The sequence below is a fragment of the Salvia hispanica genome, chromosome 5, assembly GCF_023119035.1.
Source record: "Salvia hispanica cultivar TCC Black 2014 chromosome 5, UniMelb_Shisp_WGS_1.0, whole genome shotgun sequence".
In the NCBI taxonomy this organism is placed as follows: domain Eukaryota; kingdom Viridiplantae; phylum Streptophyta; class Magnoliopsida; order Lamiales; family Lamiaceae; genus Salvia; species Salvia hispanica.
Genome location: NC_062969.1, coordinates 38,599,679 through 38,608,844, shown reverse-complemented (window position 1 = coordinate 38,608,844; position 9,166 = coordinate 38,599,679). Strand labels below are relative to the sequence as shown.

At 35.2% G+C, this 9,166-nt stretch overlaps 1 pseudogene; it reads right to left on the bottom strand.

The window, feature by feature from the left end:
• Nucleotides 1–1,979: 1,979 nt before the first annotated feature.
• LOC125190001 lies at nt 1,980–7,122 on the bottom strand (annotated as a pseudogene).
• Between the last annotated feature and the right edge of the window lie 2,044 nt (nt 7,123–9,166).

Below are 9,166 nucleotides of genomic sequence, written 5' to 3'. Positions count from 1 at the left end.
AGAAAGAAAAATGACTATTCTAAGGGGACCAAGAAAGTAAATCCTTTCATCCATTGTACCCACCATTAAAGATGAGGTGTGCGTCTAATGCTAACCTAAAAATCAATGGAAGAGACCACACATGCCATGTGACCACAATCATAAAGAAAAACTATCCAACAAAATGGACCACAACATGCTATGTAGTGCAAAATAACATTACAAAATGTATAGAGAGAAAGAGTAATTTAAATCAAGTACTCCATGTAAATTGTGATGAAAAGACAGAAATGAAAAAAATGAGATATATATGCAATGAAAATGGGCTTGAAGAGACAAGGCGACATCAGCCTAAGATCAAGCTCATATCACCCTACTTTCGGCCTTTTGTGAATTACTCTTCTAATATTTTCCACCCACAATCATATGAAATTGTGAGTCATGCTAAATTTAGGAGCATGATGATGGCTGATGATCATCAAAATTATAGTTTCCGTTTTTGGTAAAATTACAAGTATAAAGCAAAAGTTACCATACAATTATGTCCATCATCGTTCAATGAAACAAAAATGTTAATCAATGTAGCACCACTTAATCAGAAGCTGGATCTTACTGAACATTAGATGGACCTATTGTTTCTTTCCCCTTAACATTTTAAAGAAACTATGATTGGACTTAATGAATTGACTTATACATATATAACAAATAATTAGCCCATTTATTAGAGATGGGAAACTACCTTCTTGATACTAAATCCAAATATAAAATTTCCTTCTCCATATATAGGTCCACCGCCACATGCATCCCATCAAAAAGATGATATACTATTTCTTCTGATAGATGTAAAGGGTATTCGTCAGCACCTTAAAATAATTTATGAATTTGTTAGAGGCTTATTTGCTCTCAAGAATAACTTGGCAAATAATTTACTTTCCAAAATTAAGCATATCAAATTATCAATACATCCTCCTTTTTTTCAAAATTTTACGAGTACAAAAACATCTCTACAACTTATAAGCGGTAATCTCCACATGGTTTAAGTGAGGATTTAGGGAAAAAATAAATAAAAAATAAAGTATGAAAGAAAATTTGGAATATAATTCTATACCTAAACCCATACACCCCTTTGTTGTTCGATATGCAAGATTGTATCTCAAGATTAAATGTTTACTAGATTGAATCTCACAAGTTAATCTTACATGGACAGTCGTGAAATAATTAGTCATAGCCAACCCCCTCCAACTAAATTAGTCTCACAACTTAATCCTAAATTATATCTTGGTACTCCCTCCATCCCATGTTAAATTTAATTAGAATTTTAAGTATAATGAGACATCACTTAATAAAAGAGCTCTTAACTTAAACTATAAATAGTGTAAGGAATTTGTGACGAGCTGAAAAGCAACAGTGCAAATAACATGGGACAGAGGGAGTATATTTTATATAGGGAATCAAACACAACCAAGGTGTATTACTAGTATAATTTCACCCCGTTCAGTTATGTCTCACTTATTACTAACCTAGTACTAGTAAATTTTTTAGGATAATATACACCACGAACAAGAAAGAACACAACCAAAGTGTATTATAGTATAATTTCACCCCGTTCCGTTATGTCTCACTTATTACTAACCTAGTACTAGTAAATTTTTTAGGATAATATACACCACAAAAAAGAAAAAACATACAATATCATTTACATGGCATATATGCTTCTGAAAAAAATATTTCGACTGGTTTCTTATAGATATGATTACTAGGTTAAATTTGATATTCTACTATACAATATTACTGATTTACTACTGGTCTTATTAATAAATTATTATAAACATATTTCAACAGAGCAAGAGACATGCTGCCGGCCATTAGCATGTATGCAGTCAATCAATCAATCCATCATTGCCAAAATATCAACATAGTAATCTGCACTGGGCTTCTTCAACCTTCACGAGCAACTATGAAACTTAAACAGGTGTGTGTGTGTGTGTGAGAGAGAGAGAGATCAGGCATTTTTCATCTTATAACAGAGTCACAGATGTTGAAGCAAAATTGATACAGTAGGAACAGAGCCAAAAATGTGGCCCTGGTCAGGTGAGGACAACAGTTGAACCCGTAGCACGTCCTAAGCATACGTACCCCAACAACTACATTCAAACCTGTCCACGGAATCTCCAGCAACAAAGTTGCAGCAATTAAAACTTGAAATCCTTCTTCTTTGATTGTTTCTCCTTCTCCTGCATCTTTCGCTTCCGCTTGTTCGCATTCTGCAACAATCTCAAAAAATGTCACATCTTCCTTAACATTACACAATAACTGAACTTATTAATAATGGCATCATTCACTGTGTGTACCTCAGCGACCATATCACTGAAATCCTCCTTCTGTGTACGCAACTTCTCTTCTTCTCTGGCTTCCTCATACCTAGGAAAGACGAGGCAGTACAGGAGTAGAGGTTATCTTACATGCGATAAAAAGGGAAAAAATATAAATGTCTGCTACGTACTTGGCTTGTAAAACGTTCTCCATCCCATCCAACTCCTCTGGTGCTAGTGTGACATCCACCTTATCTGATTTCTGACCTTTTAGCAAATCAACCTGACATGATGAAGAATGTAAAAGAGATGTGAGAAGGGAAGTCATATTGACACAATAAATTCAATTTAGTGTTTAATCCAAATAACATCTGAAATGTTCCTTCTCTATGTCAAGCTAACATGATACAATAGTATACCTCACCAGCCAACCACAAGAAAGATACATAAAATGACTTCAAGATTCATAAAAAGTTAAACTTCAATTTCAATATGTACATACATGTCCTTTATATGTATAGGACAAGATGAAAACTACTTACCCTCTTTGCACCAGTTTTGTCCTGTGTTCCAGTGTTAATGACATACCTGTATCAAACATAATTGAAAACAAAAAATTAGAATTCAGAATGGAACAAAATATCTAAAATGTGAAGTTTGTGATGTTGACATACGTGTGGCCAGGTGCAAGCAGCGTTCCTGGTGCAATCTTCTCTTCTTTTTCTTCAAGCACCTTCACACAAAACAAAAGAACAAGTTAATACAACTAGAAACGTTGAAATAAAAAATGGTAACAATTCCATAAAGAAAAAAAAAAGAAAAAAATAATTACTTGGTAGAGAGGCCTATCAGGTTCCTTCCTCTGCTGTTTCCGAAGATCAATAACGTCAGGGGTTTCAACGCCAGTAGGAGTGCTGTAACCATCCACCAGATAATCAGTTAGAGCAACTCACAAAGATATATACACCAGTCCCTAGTGTATAGTACTATCAAAAATATCAACGTAAAAGAGCATAGCATGTCTTTAACCTTGAAAGGCTGTCAACAGACTGAATGCCATCTTCAAGTTCCTCTTCTGCCATCTGTTCCTCCTCTTCTTCTTCCTCTTCCTCTTCCTCTTCTTCCTCTTCCTCCTCCTCCTCCAAGTCACCCCAGTGCTTACTCTTATCAATAGGTTCTTCCTGAAAATCAGTGGGTATAAATGACATGGAGGTAAATTTATAATAAAATGCATCCCTTATAAAGTGGGAAGCATTTCATGAAAACAGTTATAATGTGGAGTACTATGTAACTTTACCTCATAATTGGGCTGATCTTGGTGCACAAAGCCGAAAACATCTCCATAGAGGGGGCGCCCATACTAGTTCATAAAAAAACATATACAAATCTATGAGGGAGAGTCATCGATGACACTCAAGGTATCATACCTCAAATTCCTTCCCCTCATAATACAAGTCACCGTGATATGTTAATTTCGGCTTAGTCTGATGTTTGAAGAAGGCATCATGAAGAACCTACACACGTTTAAACAGGAAGTTGACTGTCAAGAAAGGTGATGCAAAGCCATAAAAAGAAAATCTAGCAAATGAAACAATCCATACATGATACACCCTCCAATATGTGCAATTAGAACCAGATATGTAGGAACAAAAACTTAGGATACTTAAATACCTGATAATCAATGTCCATCTTTCCCATTTTAGGCTGCATTCTCTCGCGTTGCTTTTGTTTTAACTTCTTGCTATCCTCCTTTTCAATGTAAGCCTGTCAAATATGATGCAGTGGAGATTAGATAAGAATCATACAAAATCATCATTAATCATTTAAATATGTCATAAGAGTTGCACAATTAAAGATATTAACGAGGATGATATGCATAAGAACAGAAGGGAAACAAGTCTCACTTGTCTAATTTTCTCAATTCCTGTGGCAGCAATGAAATCAGGAAGTTGAAAAGGCTGCTTTTCAATACCTCTCTTTCCCTGAAAAGCAGTCATCAAAGAAGTTGTGAACTAGTTGATACAAATAAAACCAAAAAAGAATCCCCAGTAAATTCCTAGCATAGTGATATCCAGAATTTAAATTTTATTTCTGATAAGGTTGTTTTTTAAGGGCACATTAGGAAGGGTTATGGTATGGCCAACACCCAACCCAAGCTAGCCAGTATGATAAACATATTTCATACAAGGTTTCCCCTGCAAACACCTACATGCCAAGGCTCCACAAGTTCCACTGCAGCTCCCCTGCAAGAATGGTATATACATATAAGACAAATTTCATTGGCTTATCGCCCATCACAGTCTCCCCTAACCCCCATTAATTAATTGAACCAGCCATAATGCCTCTGATAAATATGTTACATGACATCTAACAATGAAAGCAGTACTCATTACTTATTAGTAAAGAAAGGCATACTTATCCCACCATGCAACTCAGATATAACGATTCACCTGTAAAAACTTCCTTTTCTGGCACCAGTGTCGTGGCACTGCAACAGTGTTTCGGTACGACTTTAAATACACCAACAGTTTTGGATCTGATGAAGTTGCATCCCATACCTAGAATGAAAGAAAAGTAAGTGTTTGAATTACTAGTTGTTGTGCAGTTGTTACGACTTCAAATATTCCAAAGTGGACTCAAAAGCAGTTGTTGTTCAGCACCCTAACACATAATCTAATCCTAGAAAAAGCAGGAATGCACCAATCCTTTAAGAACTTCCCTCTTTGTTCAAAACTATCAGGTGAGTAACTTCTCCTGAGATGGCTCAGTTATTCTCAGGCAAGGGGAATTTGAGAAAATCCATTAAGACCGACCGAAATAAACCCTCTTAACAAGAATATCATATATGTTGCATCGACAGACATGAAGGACTGTGTGATACATAATGCCAACATAATAATACTGGTCTTGAATTGGGAAAGGTGGGGCATAATGTGACATAATCCTTATTAACTTTATATAAGACAGCCTATGATCATGCATTTAAAGAGTTGATGTATGAAAAAATAGACAACGACAAAAGTAGTTCTCCATCATCATTTGAATTAGCAACAATGTTGGGTAAAGTTCACAGTAAGTACTAAGTAGCAGTTCCACTTCAACAACAAGCTGGTGTCATAGACGTGATGCAGAAATAATGATATTTTCAGACTACAGAGCATAGTTATAAGTTCATTATCAACACGTAACAACTCTCATAAAACTAGCATATCAAAGCTTGCATCATAAAACGAGCATGTCAAGGCTGGTATGAAGGAAGAAATAGGTGGAAGCAAGATCAAAACAGTTTAACAAAATACATTTAAAAAATTCAGTTTCGACCTCAACAACATCCGGTCTTGTACAAATCTGCTTCAATTCAGCAATCTTCATTCGGCGTTGAAGCTGCAAGAGAACAAGATTACATAAGCATTATAAGGTTGCTGTGATGGATAAGATCAAACACCAAAACCATGTCTCTTAGAGGAGAACCTTTTTCTTTTTATTAGAGATTCCCTTTTCTTTTTGCTGAGTATCCTGTTCTTCTTCTTCTGAATCTGAGTCTGCCTTTTTCTTTAACGTTGTATCAGGGGCAGTCTCATCAATTTTATCATTCTCCTGAAGAAACAAGAATGGAAGTACAGATCAGGCATATGCTCCAACAAAAACAAATTAGCAACAAGAAAGGGGCAACATAACAAAGGAACAAAATTTGATATCAAATGAACCATATTCTTACCTCCGCAATCGCATTGTCCAAGAAATTAAATTTCTGAAAAATCTTCCTGAATTCATCATCAACGCCATCCAATTCAGCTTTTTCTGGTACATATTCAACTTCTACTAGTTCCAAATCCTGATGATTACACAAGAACGAGGAAACGGAGGTTAGGTCTATTTTAATGAGCTAAGAATCCGCTACAATGCTAATATCAGAAACCCTGCCGCTACTTAATTCATATAATTGTCAACCATCCAATACTAACACATTGAAACTAAAAATGCTCTATGGCAATAGAATTGCTCAAGTGAGGGCAAATAATGGAGAAGATACTAAAGTGCAACAAGTTGAAGAAACACTTCCATTACTAGTAACAGTTGCACATTCCAAAGTTATATAAATAAAGCCGCGTGAACCACTAGTCACGAACTGGCCAGCTTCCACATATTCCATATCTAGGACACCCGGTCTTTACTTTGAGATCCTACGGAAACAAGCTATGAACTACAACTTTTTTCTCACTTTGCACGAGTATGAATCATTCATTAGTCATTACTATATGCATCATTCGCTTAGCATTTGCAACAGCATCAAGTGATTTTTTCAAAACAGTAGCACATTATATAGGATTCAACGGTCCAAACAGTTCCATTCATATAGCTTCAGCATACCAAAACCTAAACTATGCAGATGTAAAACCAAACCGACGAACACTCTCCATTTCTACACCAGCTAACCATCATTTCCCCTAACTCGAGCCCTTCTAAACACACCGCTCGATAAACTTGAGTACCTTTAGAGGATCGGAGTTCTCTTTAGAACTGTCATGCGCTACGCCGTCAGTGTCGCTTTCATCTCCGTTAGCGACGCTGTGTTTGTTCTTCTTCTGCTTCCGCCTCCTCCTGCGCCTCTCGGTTTCCCGTGACTTCTTCGCGGCGGCGTTAGGGTTCTGTGATTTGAGATCGCCTTTGTGCACCGTCAGAGATTCTGCGACACCGTTCGCAACTTCCACCGGCATTTTGAACTTTGCAAAATCTGAATCAACCCTAATTTAATCCCCCTTTCGTATCTAGATTTAATTTGTCGGAATCGGAAGCGGCTTCAAATCTCTGTGATTTTCCGTCGACCGTTTCAGATAACTGTTGGGCATTTTTCAATTTCTGTGAAATGTTTACTTGGGCTACAAATGGGCCTACTCCATGTTAGTGGACATCTTATTGGGCCAAGCAATTCAACCATTTTTATAAGTAATTTTCTGTTTTATTTTTAATTTTGATTTAAAAATTGTTGCACGTGATCATATTCTTGGAACTTGGCTATGAATAAATTCATGAGCTTGATTCATTGGGTATGTGGATTAGTGATTGTTTTATGGAATTTTTTGATGTTCATTTGTGTTTAATATATTATTTGTTGGATCTTATATTGTACTCCATCTGTTTTATAATAATGAAAGCGTTTCTTTTCGGCACGAAAATTAAAAAAGTTGTATTAGGTGAGTTAAGTAATATGGAAAATGAAAAAGGTAGAGAGATGAAGAAAGAATAAAGTAACAGAAAGTAAAGTAGGTGCGGAAAAATGTATTGACATTTAATAAGAAGAGAAATGACTCTATTACTATGGAACGTACTAAAATGGCAAAATGACTCTATTACTATGAAATGGAGGGAGTACTACTTATTATTCCAAAATAAGTGTCCTTGTAAATTTTTGCCTGACTTGCAATTCTTCTCAATCTTTGGTCAAAGTAAGCAAAAATTAGAACTATCTTTTGAGTCAAAATTCTACTCCGTTCCTCTACAAAATATTGTGTAAGTTAGATTTGGCACGAATTTTAAGAAATGTGAAAAAAAAAAGTGAGTAGAAAAAAATTAGTGGAATGTAGGTGTCACATTTATATATTGTTTTTATAACAGAAATATGAGTGTAATTCAATTAGTTGAAAGAAGGGTCCATTTACCAAAAATGGTAAAAAAGCAAAGTGAAAAACATTTCGTGGAAGGACCGAAATGACAAAACTGGACAATACTTCACGGACGGAGGAAGTATTTCATTTTTAACATAGTGTAACATGTTAGAGCCATGGAGATGATAACATATGCTAAATTAGTAGTGCTCCCTCTGTCTATTATTTAAAGAGCTATTTTAACTCAGTACAAATTTTAGAAATTTTGTTTGATTTGTAAAGTGAATAGAAAAAGTTAATGAACTATAATTCCAATTTTTAGTAGTACTATTAATTTTATAATGGAATATGAATAATAGTATAATATGGGTCCGTATACGAATAGTGGCAAAAATAAATGATTGCTTAAATCATGGGCATCTCAAAATAACAAATTAAATATTTAAATTATGGTTGAAATAAATCTTTAAATTGTGATCAGGTGGAATATTACTTTAATCAGAATTCTACGAGAAAAAAAAATATACAAAAGCACGAAAGTCATACATTTTGATCTAAAAACAAAAACAAAAAGTTAGGAAGAACCCTATTAGCTGAAAACCAACTTTCCAGTATTATTTTTATAAAACAAGTGCAGAAACGGAAGCGTGACTCCTAATGGGAAACGGATGGAGTACTACAAAACTCGTACAATGCATGTCTTTATTGTTAGAATAAAAGAAAATAAATTGAGTAATCGTTTCCAAAACCACATTTTGGGTCAAAAATACAAATCACAAATTAAGACAAGCTTTTTACCATTCTGTTTTGATTTTGTGATTTTTCCACATTTTGGGTCAAAAATACAAATCACAAATATAAATATTAAAGTGTAAACATATTTCTGTTTTGATTTTGTGATTTTTTTGTCAGTTTGTCACTTTGTTGTAAGTACCCAAATTCTTTTGCAGATTAATTGGTTCAACGGGCAGAGATAGATTAATTGGTCAAGCTCTTTTTGATGCATGTGTTCCAAAGAAGATAGAAGGTTGGAATATCAAATTCTTCGGCTCCTTAAAAGTAGAGTTGTTTGCTTAATTCATAGGAGGTCACCCGTTCGTGGAATCAAGCATAGATTAAGATTATGAAGGATCTTCCAGAAAGGATTCTTGACTTGGAACTGGCAGCAACGGAGCTAGTGGGGGTTGGGCGGTGCCGTACCATGGCGAAGCGAGGTTGGGTTGGGTAGAAAAGAATTAGATCAAGCATGGAGCAAAAATGAAGCTTTGG